Raw genomic sequence first — 21,857 nt, 5'->3', positions numbered from 1 at the left:
CATCAAGTCTTAAGAAATCATCCCAGGATACACTGGCTCCCTGAACATGAAGAGACATTTAAAAAAAAAAAAGCATTAGGGAGAATGAGGATATCAAATAAGCTCTCCAGCAGGTTAGGGCAGGGAAAGGCATGGAAACCAGAGATGACTAGGTTGAGTTTTCCCTCAGAAGAAATGGTTGAGGAGAATCCACAATTGCAAACTTCAAATAAAGTTTAAGAAAGCAAAAGAGAACTGTGGGAAACTATGCTGTTATTGACCTTCAAGAAGGGATCAAATTGAGGACGCACAGAACTCACAGATAACTCCACCCTAACCAACAAGCTCTTCTTCCTTAATGTCACCAGGAGCTGCACTTCCCTTGCCTTGTGAGTACATGGTATGAGTAACTCTTAAACCCAAAACAAGAGCCATGGCGTAATTAGGGGGCAACCAGGGAATAAAGAGTGACACAGTAAATACCCGTTAGTATCATTTCCTTGCATTTAAAAAAAAAGAAACTGAGGCACAGAAAGTGAAATTGCTATATAAGAAAGAAAACCACTTCTTGCTAAAGCCGATCAGTCAGCTCTGAGGAACATGAACCAGTGGCTATTTGCCTTTAGCAGGGAACTGAGGGTAATCTGACAAAGGTCAGCAACCTCTGATAATGCTAATTAGCTTTCTTGATTGATTTTTTTGTAACTTAGAAAGGAAATAGAAAAAAAAAGTTAAAAAGGTTAATGTTCTTATCCAGAGTCCCAGCTAGAATGTGATTATGGAGATCTCTGACCTCTCACAGGGAAACTATTTGTTGTAGTTCCACAGTGCCTAGACGTCTCTGAGATTCACCATGCAGGGAGAAAATGGGAGAAAAGCTGAGAATGCAGTGAATAGGAGATATGAACACCCAGCAGGCAGGGAACAAAAGAGGAATGAGAAAGGCTAGCAATGATAATGGAGACCAAGCAAGCCACCGCCACCCAGGGACCACGGTTGGACATAGAAAAATCAAGCAGGCTCCAAATTCCAGGGAAACCCCAACTCCAGTGACAAACCTAAAACCTTCCCTCAGGGAAATAGAGGAGGATCTGGAGGAGCCAGTATCTAGCCAAATGATCTTGGGCAACTGGGAGACAGCACTGGAAAAGCAGGTCAGTGCCAGCCCAGGAAGGGTAACCCAAGCTCTCTCATTCAGCAACTCTGGACATGCCACCACAGCAAAATCACCAGAGGTGAGATCAGCATGGGAAATCCTAGGACAGAAAGCACTCAAACAATGTTAATTTTTTTCCATTCAGTTGTCAGTCCTAATCTGAAAGTAGAAAAAGACACTACCTCAGCCAAGAATCTCAGAGGTGACTAAAACTCAGGGCCAGGATAGAAAGGGGAACTTTGGGGCTCCAGAAAGCTTTTTCTTTACTTCTCAAAAGCCTTGTGGCTCTCTTTCTCTATCTCTCTTTTTCTCTCACTCAAGAATGGGGCCTACAAATGCATTTGCAAACCAAGAGGAGACAAAACTCTCGAGTGGACTTATGGTAATTGGCATACACAGAAGAGACTGAGGTACTTACAATCCAATTTCCCAGCAGTGGTGTGTTTACCCCTCCCAAATTCCTGGACCAATAATGCAGACTAAAAGTTCTTAAATAAGAGGCAACCAGAGGGACCCCCTTAATGACATAATAATGTGGCCAAGAGACCCAGAACCAACAAAACCTGCAGGCCTCTGTCCAACCTGTAGTCCAGCCCTCCTGGAACACACACACAATGTGAAACCAGGCTTCTGGTTTGGGATGGGTCACGACAAAGGGCACCATCAAGGCCAAGAACAGGATGAAGACCCATATAGCAGCTACATCCAAGAGACTGATCCCTTGAAGGACCTTCAGTAAGTGTCACTGCTACATGCTTGAGCCAAAGTAAAGCAACCTAAGCAGAGGGGACTTTGAAATGGGGTGTGGCTCTCTTCAGCATCCCAGTCCAGTCTCCGCAACACCCACACCAATGTCCACAACCACACAAATCATGCCAGGGTTGAAATATCTCCATTCAGACCATGCACTTTTCTCAGAAAAGGTATAAAGACAAGCTCATCCTGGAAAGAAGCAACCCTCAACAAGGACATCTTTTATAAGAACCATAGTCACCCTCTCCATCCCCATTGCTGAGAGACCCACCTACTTTGTGAGCAAGTAGCAAAAGCACCAGAAGCAGGAAGAAACCACCCACCTAGGCCCATACATCCCTTCCTAGACAGAGCAAGCAAGGGAGGTACAGCAACAGGAGGCTCTAAAGACATGCCTCCAGTATTTGACATGGAGCCAGTCTGCCTACCTTAAGATCATATCCTGGGTCTGGAATCCCAAAGACCTATAATTTCCTATATAGTCACAAAGAAGTACATAAGATCAAGAGGAAACATTCCACAAATAGATCAGAACTGCCTTTTGGGGTTTGGTTACTATCTTTGTACCATGAGAAGATTTAAATGAAGTTAGCAAGCAGGGAGGAAACATATATACAGGGCTACATGGGCAAGATGCTTGCTCAGGGGTTAACTGCCTACACATACCTCTTTATGCCTGCCATCTTTCATATATACCCCAATTACTGACATAGAGAAGATTGTTGAATAAATGAAATCTACTCCAAGTGTGGATCTGATTTCTATGTCTCCTGCAAGATATAGAAACAAGATCCTAGGAAAGAGGACTTAGGGCAGTGAGGGGACAAAATCTGGAACATTTTAAATCAGGACAGAATATAGGTTCAAAAATAACTAAAATCTACTCACAGGAGATTGCTGGGCCTGAGAAAACCATCTAGTCAATAGGAACCACCAGGCACCCAAAAGGCTTTGAAGACCCAGAGCAAATCCCTGCAATTCCTCTTCCTGCAAGGCACCCCTCCATATAACTGGCATAAGTGAAATTGAGTTAAAACACCTCAGTCCTAGGCTGGGCGCGATGGCTCACGCCTGTAATCCCAGAACTTTGTGAGGCCGAGACGGGTGGATCACAAGGTCAGGAGATGGAGACCATCCTGGTTAACACAGTGAAACCCCATCTCTACTAAAAATACAAAAAATTAGCCAGGCGTGGTGGCGGGTGCCTGTAGTCCCAGCTACTTGGGAGGCTGAGGCAGGAGAATGGCGTGAGCCCGGGAGGCAGAGGTTGCAGTAAGCCGAGATCTTGCCACTGCACTCCAGCCTGGGTGACAGAGCGAGACTCCATCTCTAAAAAACAAACAAACAAAAAAAAAAAACACCTCGGTCCTCTAAAGGGGACTTTTTTATGGTGACTGAGAAAAGTCAAAAGTTTTGTAGATAGTGCCAACAGAAACGCTTCTTTGATCCCAGTCTTATGAACAACTGTCTTTTTCCTTAGTCACAGGTCTGGTCTGTGATGATGATCACACTTCCTTCTTTTAAGTGAGATAACTTAATGCACAGAGCTAAATAGGCAGACCTCCTCTAGCAAATATGTAATGAGTAATGATACTCATTCTATAGAGTGGTTTCTCTTGGCTTCAGTTTACTATGAGCTTTGTTTTCCCTGTAGTACAGTTTCTTCTTCTTTTTTTTTTTTTTTGTTTTTAACTTATCCCATTCTATTATAGTATCTCATCTCTGTGTGACACGTTAAATCCTTTTGGGAATAAGGCAATAGATTTTCTTTAAGAAGTCATAAAGCCCAGTGAGCAATCTGAGGGCGCCTGGAAAAGCATGATGGCCATTCACTGTCTTTCTTCCAGTAATGCAGGGCCCATGTGTTTGCTCTGAATGAGAGCCTCCTCCTTTTTTAGCAGAGGCTGAGATAACCTCCATGTTTCCCTTACCAGATGCATCACTAATCACTCTCTAAGTCTCTTTCCAACCTCCAGCAGAATGGGCTCTAAAACAGGTGCCCAAAAAGATGGGTCAGACATGTGATGGACCAAGAGGAGTTCTGGGTAGCTGAGGGACAGTTACTGTAGAAGGACATGTGGAAGTTAGCCAAAAATGGAAAAAGATAAAGAGCATCCCCAGTAAAAGGGAACGGAAGGCACAAAAACTTGGAGACATTGTGTGCTACATGTGGATCCAAAGCTGATAGAAAGAGGAGTGGAGGGATGAAAGAAATGAGAGCTGTTCAGGGATAGCATCATTAAAGGCTTTGCTACCTGGGTTTTTATCCTGTAAGCAATGGGGAGCCAGTGAAGGGTTTTAAGCAGAGGAAGAATTGGATCATATTTGCATTTTAGAAAAATGGCTTTGACAGGGTATGAAAGATTGATCATCCGGGATAGGGCTGGAATCAAGGTCATTCAGGCAAGATTTAGTGAAGACCAAAAATAAGGCAAAAACAGTGAGATGCTGAGTAAAGTCCTGAGATGTTTGTGACATCAAATTGACAACACCCAGTAGACGTTTTGATATGAAGGGTACTAATCTGACTCTAGGGATAGACTCATGTCGTTCAGACTTAAAGAATTTAGTTCATGGTGGTATCACTCAAAATAGGAGGTGGCTAGTACTGAGCAGAAGGTGAATGGATCCAGATATTGGATACAAATTATTTAAATGTGATGCTCAAGATATTTTCCATGGAGAATGATAGTGGCTGTTCATATGGCTATGATCACATTTTTACAAAACCAAATTTATGTACATTAAAAACTTGACAAAATATCTTTAAAGAGAGAACAAGAGTTGAGAAGGATATACACATAGATGTTAACAGTGACTGACTCCTTTAGTATTTTTTGCTCATCTCCACTTTCTCAGCCTTCCATAATAATAATGTTTTACTCTTATATTTAAAAGCAATGGCCTTAAATTTAAGAAAGTAAAAAGAAATTTCTTACCCCGATTTAAAGAAACAGATCTGAATATACCGAGCACAAAGAATAGAGTTTCATGAATCATGAAATACAGTTTCCTGGTTGTACCTAAGGCAACCCAGAAAGAGTGCACAGGGTGAGATGAGAGCTGTAATAGGTCTGTGAGCAACTTCGAAGGGATTAAGCAGGAACAAGGACCTAAGAGAAAGTCTGGATGAAAGTAATGTCCCAGCAGCCAATGTTCCTGAAAATTTTAATGTTCTAGCTGCTAATTTCTTGATCGTAGGACAATTTCTCACTTGTATTTGAACTCCACCTCACTGGCACTCTCCATCTCCTAGCCAGAACCTACAGGGTGGTAGCTAAACAAATGCTTATAAATAAATGTGATCCTATTTCCCTTTTAGCCTCCATCGTCTGGACTTCTGTGGAATATGCTGTCTGTGGCATTTTCTCTTAGAATATAATTAGAAAGGGTTTGCAGAACTCATAAAATGACAAGTAAAACTCCTCTCTCCTTGGGAGATTCATTCTCCCTGGGAGAGACCATTTAATAAAGCACAAGAGAAATCTCCATCTCACTGATTTGAGACTGTGGCTGCTTAGACACAAGAGCAGCAACATGGAGGACCAAAAATAGAGTTTTAAGAGGGAAGTATCTACTTCTAGCCTTATTAAAAAAAATACCTTTCTCACAAGTGGCCATAAACAGATAAGTGCCATGTGTCTGATCATCAATATTGACAACCCTTTAATGTCCCCCTGAAATTGATCCCAGGTGCGGCAGATTATACAGGACTATAAAAATTTTATTCAAGTATGAAAACTGCATAAATATGTCATCCACTTATAAACAAGGCCGGAAGAGAACATGAAAAAAATGAAAGATTTCTGAACTTGGATTTATATCTTTTCATTTATAAAATATTTTTATTGGTATAATAAATATTTAAAAAACAAAAACAAAGTAATTGAAGGAATATTTGCAGAAGAGGGAAGTAACTGCATCTTGGCGAATCTGAGCATCTAGGAGACAGGAATGAATGGGAAGAGCATCAGAACTACGACATGAAGGACATGGCTCCAGAGACCTGAGGGAAGGTGGAGAGAGGAAATTAAAGATCTTTCTTTCCTAAAGCCAAAAAGTTATTCCTGTTTGTATTCAGCAATCACTCAGAACATTAAAGTGTTCTCCGTGGAAGATTTCCTATTGGTAAGAGAGAATTTCCACCATCCCCCAAGAACATAGAAAAAGAAGTTTGTTCAGCTGGAGCCGCAGAATTCTCAGTCCTGCCAATAGGACAGAGAATCTTATAGAAGCCCTGGTGAACTTCAGAATGGAATGAGCTTTGATAATTCCCCCTTCACTTATTCCTGTAGAGACTGCTAAAACTTGTATGGCAAGTGAAAATCATCCCAGTTAGAGGTAGGTCATTATCAACTAATTGTTCAAAATTCAAGAACACACAAGCTACAGGGACAAGTGGTGCCTCACATGAGGAGACTTCCCAGAAGCCATTCATGTCACTGCCCAAAGAAATTTGCTAAGAAAAAGAGTCTCAGAAGAAATGATGCTGTGGAATAAGCTGAGGTGAAATATGCTCAAAAAGAGGTGGTTTCAATACCTTTGGACAAGAGGGCTGCATCAGGCTTTCCAAGAAAAGGGTGAATTGAGATCTTAGCATTCATAGTGGGACTATTATGTCCTTCAGAAAGACTCCAACGGTGCCTGAGGATTTATAGAACCTGCAAAGCAGCCAGCTCCTGTTCCTTGAGGGTTTCTCTTCCTACACTGAACAAGTCAGGGACTTGTGCCGGCTATTCATGGCTAGTGCAGTGCTTTCACCTAAGTAGAGACAAAGGTGCTGTTGCTGCTTCCTTAGAGTCAGTCACTGCAGGAGCCACCTGGGAAGCAAAAAGAGAAATAAATAATAATATATGTCCAGTCCTTTATTTTTCAAAGGACAGAACCAAGATCCAGCGATAGGAAGCCCTGAAAGTTGAGAACAAGGGAGTAGAGAGCCCAAGAAGTGGTTTTGCTTTGACTGTGAATACACATCAGGGAATTCTAGCCAGTGATGGCAGCTGCCATTGTGAATCCCACTGGCAGGCTCTGGCAGCTCCATGTTTCCTGATCAAAACAGGTTTTTGTAGGGAATAAATATAGAGGAAATTTGGATATGGGGCCCTGGTCTTAAGAGCACATGGAATAAATATTCCTTTGGAAAAAAGGACTTCACTGAAGGCTCTAGTCTGTGCATAGATGCCTGGGAGGATCACAGGGTAAATGCAAGTAAGTGAAGATGAGCAAGAGAAAGAATGAGACTATGATAGATAATAAAGAACCCAAGGATACAGGGACAGTAGCTATTAAAAACGAGGGCTGGAGCATCCCCAAGAAGCAGTGAAGATTGTCTGAGTTAAAATAAAACAAGTGGTCTACAGTTAATTCCCTTGGGGAAGGGAAGAGTAAGGGAGAGGAAGAGGAGGAGGAGTTGAGGCCTCCTCCTCCTCAGAATTATGCAAATTGAAAGATAATTGTTGCAGCCTGCTTTGGCGTTAGCGGTAGTGGGACAATAGTAATACCAGGCTTGACAAGGAGAGTGTTCCAGGATTTTGGGGCAGAGACTCCCACAACTGAAGGCTGGAGACAGGGAATGGAGGAGAATGTCCATCTCCCCAACAGTCTCTAAAATTCTAAGTCATGAGGAGGATCACCTGAAGTAAAGTCTACAAGTGAAACGCCCTCCATAGTACCTAGTACATAATAGACACTTGAGAAATATGAAGACTTTGTAGAGTACAAAGACAACCTATTCCCTTCCTCAAAAACGTAGAGAGAAGAAGGGGATAGTTAGACACTCTAGGAGGTCAGAATATACACAGAATTCAATTCCACAACAGAAGGGACATTCATTTTTCTAACTGTTACTGCTCTCAAGTTATGGCCTCTGCAAAGCCATTCTACTTATATGCCAAGAAGAAAAAAAAAATAATCATACATCATAGGTCAGTTGATTCCGGGTGATGACAGGTAGTATGGCCTAAAGTTTATTGAGTCCCTTTATGAGGAGACTACCATAGATTTTCCTTTCCGGAAAGAAGAACATGCCACCACAAACTTCTTTAAAAGCAGTGAGTCCCACAAGGAAGAGGAAGATATCAAAATAAGAGCATCACTGTGAAAACACTGCCCTGACCCTGGCTGTCCACAGAATCCAGGACCCCTGACTGGGGGAACACCTTGGACAGTCCCCTCCTATTGCTTGCTTGGTTGCCCCTAGTGGTCTTCCATGCTGAAGGCACTTATAGTGCGCTTTCAGTACCTGCTCAAAGCGGGCTTTGCCTGCTCTGTAACCCACTTCATCAAATCACGGATCAGATGGACCAGAAAGAATGACTCAAGATCAAGACCAAAACATGAGCAGGAGGGCAGTGGTCACGGCCATAGAGAGATCACTGTGAGTTTTTTGTTTTGTTTTGTTTTTTGCCTTTGTATCAGCCTCCTAGTGTATTTCAGAAGCTGGAGGTGACTCTGTCATAGGATCAGGACCACCCTTGTTCTTGGTATCCAAGAATCCACTCATTGGTGAGGGCTCCTCTTTCTGGTTCTGGTTCCAAGGGATTCTTTCCTCATCTTTTTTATCCTATGAGATTCAGGCTGTCCTTCATGATTTGTGTGATATACACATTATCCTGAAGTGAAAACATTTCATAAATTGGTCCATATCACTCCTTTTGCCTCCATCAAGAGAGCAAATAGGATGTTGTTACCAGCAAAAGGGAAAATGAGAAGAAGCCCTGAAGTTTGGTATTTGGAGTGATGTCCTTTTGTCTCAAACATAAGGCCTAGCAGCTCTAGGAAGTCAGTCTCAGACGTAACCTTCCTATTTTACATAAAGAGATCAGGATTACCTCACACAAGGTAATAAAGAAGTAATAGACAATAAACCTGGGCATCCCAACAGGTGACAAGAATAAGTTCTTATGCATTCAGAATCAGGGAAGAATCCCACACCAAAAATGTCAACAGGACTCACAATAGCATATCTATTTGCTCCTCTCCTAATAGGCTACATGCCAAATTTTACATGTAAGGTAAAATAGCATGCTGGTAATATTTATTAATGTCAACCTTAAAGGGAAAAGAAATTTTAAGACAATAGCTCAAGAAGATCTGAGACTTGCTGAGCGACTGACCTGTATACTTTTCTTGTAGGATACTAAATATTTTAGGCTGTCTTTATTTATGTAAGTTCACTGCTTCATTATTAACACCCGCTGAATGGACCTGGCTCCTTCTTCCCAATTGGCTGCCTCCTTGAGATTCCACCTAGCAATCTGCATCTTTCAATAGCAAAAAAAAAAAAAAAAAAAAATCTGGGACTATAGACCTGAAACAGTGGTCCAATTTACAGAGACCAAAAAGGAAATAGGAGATGTTTGTCTTAGGGACAGTGACTGCAGACAGAGTCACTGGGCACAGTGAAGATGTGTCCCTCACATTTCTGAGGGATTCGTACTGTCTATTAGCAGTAGCAGGAAACTGACGAGAAGACACATGTATTAGTCCATTTTCATGCTGCTGAAAAAGACATACCCAAGACTGGTAATTTATAAAGAAAAAAAGGTTTAATGGATTCACAGTTCCACGTGGCTGGGAAGGCCTCACAATCATGGCAGAAGGCAAGTGAAGAACAAAAGCATGTCTTACATGGCAGCAAGTAAAGAAACAATGAGAGCCAAGTGAAAGTGGTTTCCCCTTATAAAACCATCAGATCTCGTGAGACTTATTCACTACCATGAGAATAGTATGGGGAAAACCACCCCCATGATTCAATTACCTCCCACCGGGTCCCTCCCACAACATTTGGGAATTAAGGAAGTTACAATTCAAGGTGAGATTTGGGTGGGGACACAGACAAACCATATCAATACATATCCCCAGCCACAAGAAAAAAAGAGGATGTCTGAGCATTAAGAGCAGCAGAAAGAGGGGAAAAAACTAAGCAAAGGAGGTAAAAGGAGCAAAGAAGAAGTCAAGGATCATATCAAGAAGAAAACAGGAGAGGAGCAGTCAAGAAGCCAATGCAGAATTTCTAGGGGGAAGTCTAAGCTGGACCACAGCAGCCTCCAAGAGGCAATGTTGAAGGTCACAGGGCTGCAAGGAGAGGAACAGGAGATTAACATTTATACAACACCATGTGGCTCATCACCTTGGTTGAAGGCAGTCTCCAGAAAGAAGGTGCCAGAGGTGATCTTCCTCAGCTCCAACTCCCACTCCCTGATGCGGCTGCAGTCCACCACGGTAAAGGCCTGTCCAATTAGATTCAACCTAGAGATCTTGAAGGAATACCTATCTAGGAGTGGTTTCCAGAACCCCAAGTATTCAACATGCCTCAGGAGATATTCTATTGAAGTGCAAATTGTGGTAAATGTATTGGAGACAATAGGCTGAAGTGTGAAATCTCCAGATTTGTCTAAATGATAAGATCCTTTCTAGATGGAGAGAGGATAGAAGCAAAGAAAAGAAAGGGGAAAACAAAAAGAAGAGAGATGCAATTCTCTAGCAGTTGCGTGGGCTCCTTGTAAGAGAAAGACATGCCAGGACAGCTCAAATCCAATTGGAGCCTCCTGTCTTCTCCAGGGTTACATGACAGAGTATTTAGCCAATGCTTGCCAGTCCGGAAAGGAAAAAAAGAATCTGAAGACCTCTTCAGGATGAAGAAAGTGAGATTCAAGGCTTCTGTTTATATAATAAAAAATTTCCTCCATGATAGAAAACCAAATGGTAGTGAATGAATGAATGATAATGCTTTCTTCCCAAACTCAAGAGTTGGCATGGCTGAAGAAAAGAAGTGAACTGCTCCATAGAATTTGAGCAGAGCAGAGGAGAGAGAGCACAATTCCCAAAGAAGATATAGTCTCTTGTGGAAGATCCCTTCTCAACTGACTCTCAGGGCTGAGGTCATTAACCTAGAAGGCACATATTGGAGCAGATGAAGGCCTCCTGACAAGAAGGAGCCTTAGGGAAAAGGGAATTATACTTGCACCCTTTTTTAGAGAATACTCCTGAGTGTGTGGTCTCCAGAAACCCACATATTTAGCAGATATCATTATTTCTGTGGATACTGGGCCAAAATGTAAACTTGAATTCAACTGTAGAGACTAGTTTCCCAGGTGTGCCTGCAATGTTGGGGGTGAGATGAAGCACCAATGGGGACTTTCACTCAGCAGGGTTGGTCTAGGAAATACACAAATTTCTCACAACCTTCTTCCCCTGTGGTATCTAAACCAGGAGTGCCAATGCCATCAACTATAAGACGAGAAAGTGGACAGAAATGTCTAACTTTGACCCACAGGAAAGTTTGCTCCCTGTTAACAAACAATTGAAGAGGGAAGAATTAGGAGCTGGTCTCTTGACATGACAAGCTAACATGACAAGCTCCCAAGATAGCAAGGGAGGTCCAGAGATTCCATATTGAATACAAGGTCCAAGTTAAGAGTCTTGACATATGCCTAGAATTGGCCCTATAAAACTGAGCCCTCACCCACTTTAGACATCTCTTTTTCATTCTTGGCCTTCACGACTACTAAAGTGTCTTCTCCCTGAGGGGTTGCTGCATCATTTTTCCTCCCAGGCCAGGTGACAATCATAGACTCAATAAGAAATTCCATAGCCAAGCCCTTTTACTCTTCTGTCTCTGTCTTTAAATGATCTACTTCCTCTAAGAACCTTAGGTAGTACCACAACTGGGACAGGTGCAGTGACCAGCTAACACAGAATCCGTGTAGCGCCTGTCCTGGAAGCCTGTCCAGCCCTATCCCAAGATTCAGGCTTCTATAGCAGTCAAGCTCATGATTCAGCCTCCCTTGGGTGTCTGGTTATGTGGCCCCTTCCACATTCTTTTGGCCCTGAGAAGCTCTCATAATGGAAAAGGATTTGTTTTGACAATGGGAAGAAGTTACAAGCAAGTAGCTTTTAGTTCAATATTTGAGGAGGGAATTTGTTAGGACTGGAGCTCTTCAACAAAAGACTGAACAGCCACAGAAAGAGGGTCATGGAAAACGACTTGAGCAAGATGGCAAACCACCATCATGGAAACCAAGAGGGGATTTTTGCCTTAGGTTATTTGCTTCTAACTCCAAAATCTGAATTGCTAAGCCCCTATGGAGCATGGACTATGTCTTATCCATCAGCTCCCAGTGAAATTCCTAAAAAGTTTTCATTAATCTGTTTATGATTGCACATCCAGTGAGCAGACCATTGGAAGTTGCTCAAAACAGGAATGTTTTACTTGAAAGGGCCCAGCCATCTCTTGCCTAAGCCTCATCCGTGGACAGAAGCAGTTTTCAGTGAAAAGCCTGCCAGGAAGCTTCTGATTCTAAAGGGATTTCACCCACAAGTCCAAAGGCTCCACATTGCAGGAAAAAAAGGAGGGCAGGGAGTGTATTTTCAGGGCAACTCAAATCTATGCTCCCAGGAAATAATAATAAATAAAAATAATAATAGATGTTTTAAAAGGAGGGCAAATCCATTATAACAGCAAACTGACATTTGGAAAAAGTGGGAGTGGGGAGTTGAGGTGAGGGACCTATTATGCATGGAGTGACAGTCTCTGGAAAAGGGCTCTGACCCACCAACATCCTTATTTCCCTCTATTCCCAATGAATGACATTGCCCCACCTATTACAAGGCCTGTTCTTCATGAGAGATCAAGCTTCTAGAGCAAGGGGCCCTGGGCTTAACCATATTAACATTTGAATGGCTTAAATGAGTCCCTTTCCAGGGAGCGTGCATTGTAATGGGGAAGCGAGGGTCATAGCTCATCCACAAAGGAAGAGAGTAGAGAAAAGGAAGTCTGGGTGCTTAGAAGACATATTTCTCCTCCATTTTATGTAGACAAGAATCAAAATGTCACACAATTTGTTTTTTTCGTCTATTTTTAACTCATATATTGACACAAAATTACCAAATACCATAAATAATTATCATCCCAATAAAGATACATCTAATCAACCTATTTTTGCAATATGTTAGTATTACATTTTAAAAATGTTTATTCACACACTAGGGCCCTAACTCAGACACCTACAGGGTGTCCTAACACTCAATACATCAGATCTAAAGTTCTTTAACTTTGTTTCCTCTCCATTCCCCTTGCTCTCCTTGATCTCTCCTGTCTCCTTACCTGCATATTTTTATCTTGCTGCAGAAACAGAATAAATGTCCTCCTTTCCTTTTCCTTGCTAGTCAAACTCTTTACTTCATCCAGTCCAGTTGAGACCCTTTCCTCTCCCCAGACCAACTCAAACTATCCCAAGTCAATGGTCAATCATCCCTCCTCTGATTTCCCCAAATACTTCATTGATACCACTAAATTCAGCACCCATTTTTGAGTGCTTCTATCCTTTCCTCAGTTCAGAGGAAGCTCACCCATGGCAAGGAGCTGGTTTAGGATGAAAATGGATGTACTCAGTCTTTCCTCATCCTGCTTATGTTGGGCTCTGAATCTACTCAAATGCTCTGGCAGAAAATGAACACACAGTTCCACTTTATTATGAAGTATGGAAAAGATGACCCTTCCTTGAAGGCATTGAGACAGTTGATACCCAGGTGCCCCTCCTCAGTAGCAGAGATGCCAAATATCTGCAATACAGATTCCATTTTGAACATGGCTAAATCACAGTGGCTCCCCCAGGATAATGTCACCCCAAAAATGGGCATGTGAAACCAAATAAAATCAAGATGGTGAAGTCACCAAAGTGATAAAGTCACTGGATATATTCCATCTGGTCATGGAGATAAACATACTCAAAACAAAGGTTGGCTTTTAGCCCCATGCATTCTTAGGAACCATTCTTCCTTAACACAAACTTGCGCCTGTAATGTTTCATTTAATAAGCTTTTCAGAGGGTACTGGGGGTAGGGAGGGTTTGGAGCATGCTTTATTACCCAGCATCCATTTCTTAGACCATGGGTTTCCAAAACTGTGCCAGGAGGACCTAGAATCAAGTTAGTCCACATTTAACTGTATTGTTGGTCTCCTGCCAACAACAAAAATAAAACCACTCCAATCTCATTCATAGGGAAAAGTCTGCTGAAATTTCTAACCTAGAATGTCAACCAAAGGACATTGCTGTCCAGCCTTCTGTGAGGTTATTTTTAACAGTGAAATGTCTCCAAAATGATGCCACTCTGCCTCTATCCAAACTTTAAGCCTGTCCCAAAACAGATCTACACGCTACCTTTGCTATATTGCCAATTGGCCTGTGGGCAAAAGTCTGTCTTGGACCCCACAACTGGGAAGCTCTAAGCTCTGTGATTTTACTACCCCTCTAAATGGCAGATATAGCCATTTTTCATCTGACCTGAATTCAATAATGTTTTGCTTTGAATTTTTTAAAATAAATTATTAAAATGCTCTCGAACTTACGCACCAGAAAAATGATCATATGCACATCTAGATTTTAAAAGGGTGATTTCTGCCTGAAGTAGTCTGCACAGCAGTAAAGCTGTATGGGTCCACTGGTAGGTAAGTTAGCAACAGTGGACCAATTAATTAACCTTCCTCTGCAGCGTAGCCACCATTAACACCAACATAGCAGTAGTGATTTTGCATCTTAGAGATCACCCTGAAAGCATAAAGGAGAAGATCTACTTCTAGAGGGCCTAAAAAGCAATTCTTCCATCAACCAAGAAAAATGCACTCCACATTTGCAGTTATACCATGATGTAAATGACAGGAAATAAAGCACATACTGGAAATGTGTAGCTTCAGACACCCTGATCAGCTATTCTGTCAATACAGGAAAGGGCAGAAAATCCCAATTCCAGATTTTGAATTTAGCAAAAAGCCTAAAGAGGAGAGACACATTCATACCAACCCTCCCATACAGATGCATTGATCCCTCCTGTGGGCATATTCACGAAAATGCACATCCTCTAGCTATGTATTTTGTCAATATCAGCAGTAGTTTTAAATTACCTCCTAGATGTATTCAAAATGCACCTCTTTGCCCTAGACATAACAGTGAGTGAATAAAATACAAATAGAGCAATTAAATTCCATCCCTACCGCAACTCTGTTTAAAATGCACATAAAGAAAATTAGAAAAAATGTTCACTAGGGAAAAGCAATCCCAAAAGGTCAGCTGCAACGTAATATTCATATAGCTGTTATTTAACAAAAATTTAAGGTTAGGGAGAGTATCCAAATGTTGTATTAAAGTAAATCAATCCCTCTTTTTCTTTCCACCTATAAATGAAGTACAGTAAATATGAAAAATGTTCTCCCTAAAATGGAATAGCAAGTTTAAATTGCTCTGTGCCAAATGTTTATAGACACATAGCATGTAATAACCAAATGGGATCACTCTGCTTGTCTCTTCATCAGACACTATACTGTATTATCCTTTTAAATTCCTGTTTTTCTACTGCTAAGTTTTATCCAGTCATAATGGCCATCATTTTTATTCTGACACCTCTTATAAAAACACCATATCTGCCTTGAGTTCACTAGGAGACCAAGAATGACGTCCAGAAAATTATGACGTGTGAAAGGTAGACTAGCTAAACATGATATATGTTTGTTTCTTTCCAAATCACTGAAGAATAAAAGGGCTGAACCTATTCCTTTTCCCCTTGTTCTTTCTCCTTGCTCCATTTATTAACATGCTTTTCAGAAAATACTAAAAAGGGAGATGCCTTTCTCTCTCTCTCTCCCTCCCTGTCTCATACATGCACACACAAAGTGAACAAAATATGAACCATGCCCCAGAATATGCAGCCTCCACAAAGAGGCTTCACACAGCTTCACACACCACCGTATGCTGCCTCCAAAAACTGAGATTCCCCCCCCAAACTTAGGATCAGTCACTGAAAAAACTTTTTTTTTTTTTTTTTTTTTTGAGACGGAGTCTTGCTCTGTCACCCAGGCTGGAGTGCAGTGGCGCAATCTCGGCTCCCTGCAAGCTCCGCCTCCCGGATTCACGCCATTCTCCTGCCTCAGCCTCCTGAGTAGCTGGGACAACAGGCACCCGCCACCACGCCCGGCTAATTTTTTAAATTTTTAGTAGAGACGGGGTTTCACAGTGTTAGCCAGGATGGTCTCGATCTCCTGACCTCGTGATCCGCCCGCCTCGGCCTCCCAAAGTGCTGGGATTACAGGCGTGAGCCACCGCGTCCGGCCATGAAAAAACATTATTTCTTTATGAACCAGAGTCGAGAATAAAATCAACTTGAAAACAGTACAGAGAGGCTTCCAAATCAGAACATGGTGGAGGCACTAGAGAGGGGGAAGAGAAGAACAGCAAATATGCTGTTACTCAGAAAAAGGATTCAGTCTGCAGCAGGGTGGGCCTGATAGGGAAGGCTAGGACGTGCGGGACTAGATTGGGCATAGGAGGAAAACACAATACAAGAAGTCCCCCAGCTGTAGGCAATGGGCAGAAACATAGCCAAGTTAATGAACACGGGAGAGGCCCAGTGGTCAGCCGCAGGTGAGGGAGTCAGCACAGGGGCAGAGGACTGCATCATGGGAAATGCGCAGCCTGGCCAAGCATCTGGCAGCAGAGCGGCCAAGCAGCAAGGGCTAGACTGAAGTTTAGGGTCGGGTCCCCATATCCCAGGAGTGTGAGAAGATCCTGGCAGATTTTGTGCTAACAGGAAACATGAAGGGTACACAAAGACAGCAGAACAAGACAGTGACCTGTTAGGAGGCCGCGGATACAAGGCATGGGTAATGGGAAGAACACCACGGCCACTTGATTTTAGCAGCAGCTGACTTGAGGCTGAACTATTAACCCCCATACTCCCCCAAAAACTCAGTAGTCCTAGACTCAGTTCTCAAGGCAGAAGGGCAGTGAAGGGGTTACTTAAATAATAACTGCATAATAGCACTGTCCACTAAAAAAAAATGCCTAGAACATAATAACTGCTAGAATAATCGCTCGCATTCATCCTTATCCACCTTTCTAATCTTTATATGAAACAAATATTACTGATGCTGTGCTGGACATTCAACCCTGACCAAGACACCAATCCTATTCTGAAGATGTGGACGGCCTGATGTGGGGAGGAGGGGCATTCCTGTTTTTGTTGTGTCTCTGATGTTGCCTTTATAACTCCAGCCCCATAACTGCCCCCACTGCTTCGGAGATGAGAATGTTTAGACCTGTTGGTACTTTAGGAAGGAGGAAAGGAATCTCTCATGTCAGACCCTAACCTCAGCTCCTTCCCTTGAATACTACCTTTTAGAGGCTAAGTGAGGGACAGCTAACCCCAAAGCTAAGGCTGCCATCACCTGGTCACAGCCACCACTGTTTGGGACCTGTCCATACTGTGTCAGGAAGAAGCATGTCCTAACTGGTCTGGGTAGAAGCTGGGCACAGGCTGTCAAGTATCAATTATGCACAAAGTGGTTTTCACTCCAGAACACAGTAAACACAAAACAGACCAGAACTGGGTCAAAAATGTAGACTAAGCCATGTGATCATCATATGGAGAGAACTTCACAGAGGGTAGCCGAGAGGCAAGAGTTCAAAAGGATCAGCTTCTTTAAAAAGACAAAGCCATGTGGAGTGTTTAGCCAAGATCTTTGCAGTTGGCCTCTCTCTCCAGGTGAAACCTCCTGCCCCTAGAAATTCTAAACCAACTGCAGTAAAATCCCTTAGAGAAAGAGCCCTTCTCAGCCAAGACTCACCTCCACTGTCAATATCTAAGTTGGTAAACCATGATCTCTAGGCATATCAGTTACCTGGGTGTTTTAGCAGCTTATAAGCCAGTCCTCTCTAGGAAGGAGACTGAGGTTTAGGGCTGAAAAATACACTTCGCATACATTCTGCTCCCAATTTGGCTGTTGAAATTTCAGAGAAGGACAGTGTTAAACACCTAAACTGTATAGTTACTCACTGGAATCCCAGATCAGTGATGCTGCAAAATGGAAGAGATAGGGCCTGATGCATGTGACATTCTCCCTGATCCCCACAGATGTTCAAATAAGCAGAAATACAAAATACTGTCACAATCTACTAAAACTACTTGTCTTCTCAATGTGCACACATATCTGTAGCATAACTTACAAGCTAATCTTTCTTGGTTCTTTATCCGTAAATTTAAAAAGACAAATTTCAAAGCAAAACGAGATTTTTAATAAATTTACTTTATTTACTGAAATGCAATTTTCTGTTCTTTGCCATTTTTTAACTTGCCTAATACTTTTTAAATGCCTCTATTTAATTTTATGACATTGATTTACAGGTGATAACTATTTGGGGGTTTATGATTCCAAATGTCTCATTTTACTGTTTGCCATCAGCCAGGCCCCTTTCAACAACATGTTTTTGGCCACGAAGTTCATTGGCCAGTAAAAAATGTTCTCTTTGCAATAATATGTTCAAACCCTTCCCAATTCATCTTATGCTTCTTTTCTAAAGTTGGGGTGAAAATGTTTCTGAAGGTTAAAGTTATCATGAGAACTGAAGCCATGTTCAGATACAAATCTGGTTCCTGTACTCTAGGATTTGCCATGGGAATCCTCACAAAATCCAGGCTCATTTCAAAATCCTGAGTGTGGGAATGCCACAGTCAAGTGAGCTTTCTTCTCTCTGCTCTTGCCATACAGAAAGAAGACTGTTTCTCTCCAGTCCTTAGCACCTAAATCCATGAAATTACGGGGTTTATTTCCAGGGCACTAGTGAAACCATTACTTTAAAGGAAGATTATTTCCAGAAAGACTACATGAAATATTTCCACAGATAAGTTAATTTCTTTATCATTTACGCAAAAAATTGGTTCATTTCTGTCTCAATGCTTTTGCTGTCTGCCTCCATGATATGGAATGCCCTCCACCCTGGTATCCTGCTGACCAAATCCTATTTCAACCTGCAAGCCCTGCTTAAGGTTCACCTTTAATTCCTTTGGTCTTTATCAGCTCTTCTCTGACATTCAACTGGCAAATTTTCAAATATATTTCTTGCAGCAGGTGATATACCACTTGACATAGCACCAATTGCAGAAAAGTGCTAGAGGTACAATAAGTGAATTTGATTGAGAAAGTCTCCAATTCCTGACAGTGGAGGTAGCAAGGTGCAGCTGAGTTCATGTGGTTTAGGAAAAAAAAAGACCTGCCTATGACAGAGTCTTGCTCTAATGCTTACTAGCTATGCAGCCTTTGGCAGTCACTTTCCCTCCCTGAGCCTCAATTTCCCATTCAAAAACTTCATGGAGTTGTTGCAAGGCTAAAATTGGGTTAGGTGTCAGCCACTTTCCTAAACACTGGAGCTACAAAAGTGAGTATGATAAAGCCCCAGTTTTGAAAAGGCTCATAGTCTGTGGTTATTTGCAGTAGCTTCAAGTTCTCTGAGAGAAACAGTTAAGTGGCATTTGGGAAACAGTAAGCTGGAAACAGTAGGGGAGAAATTGGAGAAGGAGAACGTGCAGTCTGAAGCTACTCCAGAATTGCTGACGTATGCTGAAGACTGGGAAAGGATGACAGCAGTAGAAGTGGAGATGAAGGAAAATTTGAGAGACAATACGAATGGAACAGAATTATAGGCCTTGATTTATTTCATATTTAAGATGATAGTGAAAACTGATAAAGAATCATCTCAAATTTCTCACCTAGGGGGCAGGTGCAAGCACTGACAGATATGGAGTAACTGGGAAAAAGAGCTGGTTTGGGTGATGGGAGAGATGATCAGCCTCTACAGAGGCTCCACAAATGCCCATCTCAAAGTCCAACAGCTTCTTCCTTCACAACTCCATTGAGTCCTTTTTCTCTCTTTAATCTTGTCCATCTTGATTTTATCTATAGAAAGTTCAGTGATGAGTTGAATAATCAACTAGTTTTGCTAGACTTCAGCAAACAGGGTGTACCACCAATAAGAAATACACTCTTCTCCCTACCACACAAATCTTATTTATTGCCTCTACTTGAATTTTAAAGGTAAAATGACTTTAGCCTAAAATAGCCCATGTTCCTCTTGACCATGCCTCCAATATTACAAATATCCAACTGTCCTCTGAAGCTGCCTGGGCAAAGCTAGGCAGCTTGGTCTCTTTCAGTTGGGGAGCGGTGCTTCCACATTCTGAGCCAGTAACTGCCACCCAGGTCCAGCCAGAGTCTGCCTTGTCTGGACCCCCCAACTCCTGCTAGTCACTAAGCATGCTCACTGCAGGTCAAGAAAGTGATTTTTTTAAATAGCCCCTAATTAATAGAGATCAAAAAATTTAATGTATGCATTTCCTTTGATCCAACAATTCTAGAAATTTATACTAAGGAAATAATCAGAAGTACACATAATGATTTGGCTGCAAACATATCTATTGAGGCATCCCCTTAGATTGCAAAAAAAAAAAAAAAAATTTCAGGGACATTCTGAATGCAAAACAATAAGGGAATATTTAAATAAATTGCCACATAGCCACATAATGGAATGTTATGCAAACATTTAAAAAGTTGTACAGGCATTTTAATGGCATGCAGAAATATTTGAAATAGATTTAATAAGTTAAAAAAGTAACAGAACCACATGTAATTTTGTTCTCAATTTTGTGTCATCCATACATATACATGTATACACAGATACATTACATATATATGTATGTGTGTGTGTATATATATATATATATATATATATATATATATACTCATATGCATGCATACTCAGAGAAAAATAACCTGGGAAGATATAACTACTGTTATCTCTAGGTGAAGGGATTAAAGATGATTTTTATTTTCTCCTTTCTGAATTTTCCAAGTACCTATTGAAATGTTTTGTAATCAGGAAAAAAAAAAAACTAAAATAAAGGGAAATTGGCCATGAAATGGGCCATGACTTGAGGAGAAGAAACCTCTGAGGATGGCAGGTATTCCATGGAACATTTATTACTTAAGGGGATTTTACTTGTTTGTTTGAACGCTGATGTGTTCAGTCTTTCCATCTCTTATGACAAGGTGCTAAGAACTCACTCATCCTGTCCTCTGCCCACACCTCACTTTATGCATACATACACCTAAACATGTACCCTAGGATACAAACGCCTTGGGGGAAATACTATGTCTTATTTATCTTGCTTACTCACCTCCATTGCCAGCAGGTGCCTAAAATTTTTGCTGCATTAAATTTGATCAGTACATTTAAAAATTCATTCTTTGAATGTCTACTAGGAAGTACAGCTGTGTAATTGTAATGGTATATTTTATGACCCACTCTTTCCCTACCTGCCTCCACCTTCATTTTTCTTACACCACAAATCCTTTCACCCATTTTCATAGTTTTCAGGAGATAGTATTGTATTTTACAGGACAGTCATGATGAGGTGTCTAAGTTGTTTCAACCTAAGACTGCAAGATTTGAATTAATCTGGGAAAAGTTTGGAAAATCACTGTTTATTTATCCTATGGCTCTCATTTAACTTTTCTAAGCAGAATATTCTCTGCTGTTTAAAAAACGTATTCACTTCTAAAAGAGGGCAAAAATTTCATTTTCTTAGGTCACCTAACCCAATTCAATATTCTTTGTTGCTATGCTCAATTATAAAATGAAAAATTGAAAGAAAACCCACTTTTCTTATATAATATGGTCACATGAGCCAGGTTATAAAATATTATTCACCATGCCCTAATCATGTTTTTAAGCTTTTTAAAAAATAGCTCAATACTTAATTTTGTTAGTAGTACATATTGTCTGGATTATTTCATTCTTGAAATGTAAATGGATCTAGTAGCTAAGGGTTTCTTAAGAGGTGAATATTACATTTAAAGTCACACTGCAGGTGTAGGGAAACATAATCTCTTTTACATGGGGCCTCATATTGTAGACATCACCGTATGTATATAGTTGGTTGAGAACTTCACGAGAGATAGCTTACACGTGTGCCCTCCCACAATACACACACAACTCACACACTCACATACTCACATACTCTTTTAGGTAGAGTAGAAATCTTTTCTAAAATAAGGATTAAGGCACCTAATGCAAACTTGAAAATGTTTAGCCTATAATTTTCATTAATTACTGTCTCCAATACAGAGAGCTGCTGGGAAATT

This window comes from Gorilla gorilla, chromosome 13, assembly GCF_029281585.2.
Source record: "Gorilla gorilla gorilla isolate KB3781 chromosome 13, NHGRI_mGorGor1-v2.1_pri, whole genome shotgun sequence".
Lineage (NCBI taxonomy): Eukaryota > Metazoa > Chordata > Mammalia > Primates > Hominidae > Gorilla > Gorilla gorilla.
Note: the sequence above shows the minus strand (reverse complement) of the source record.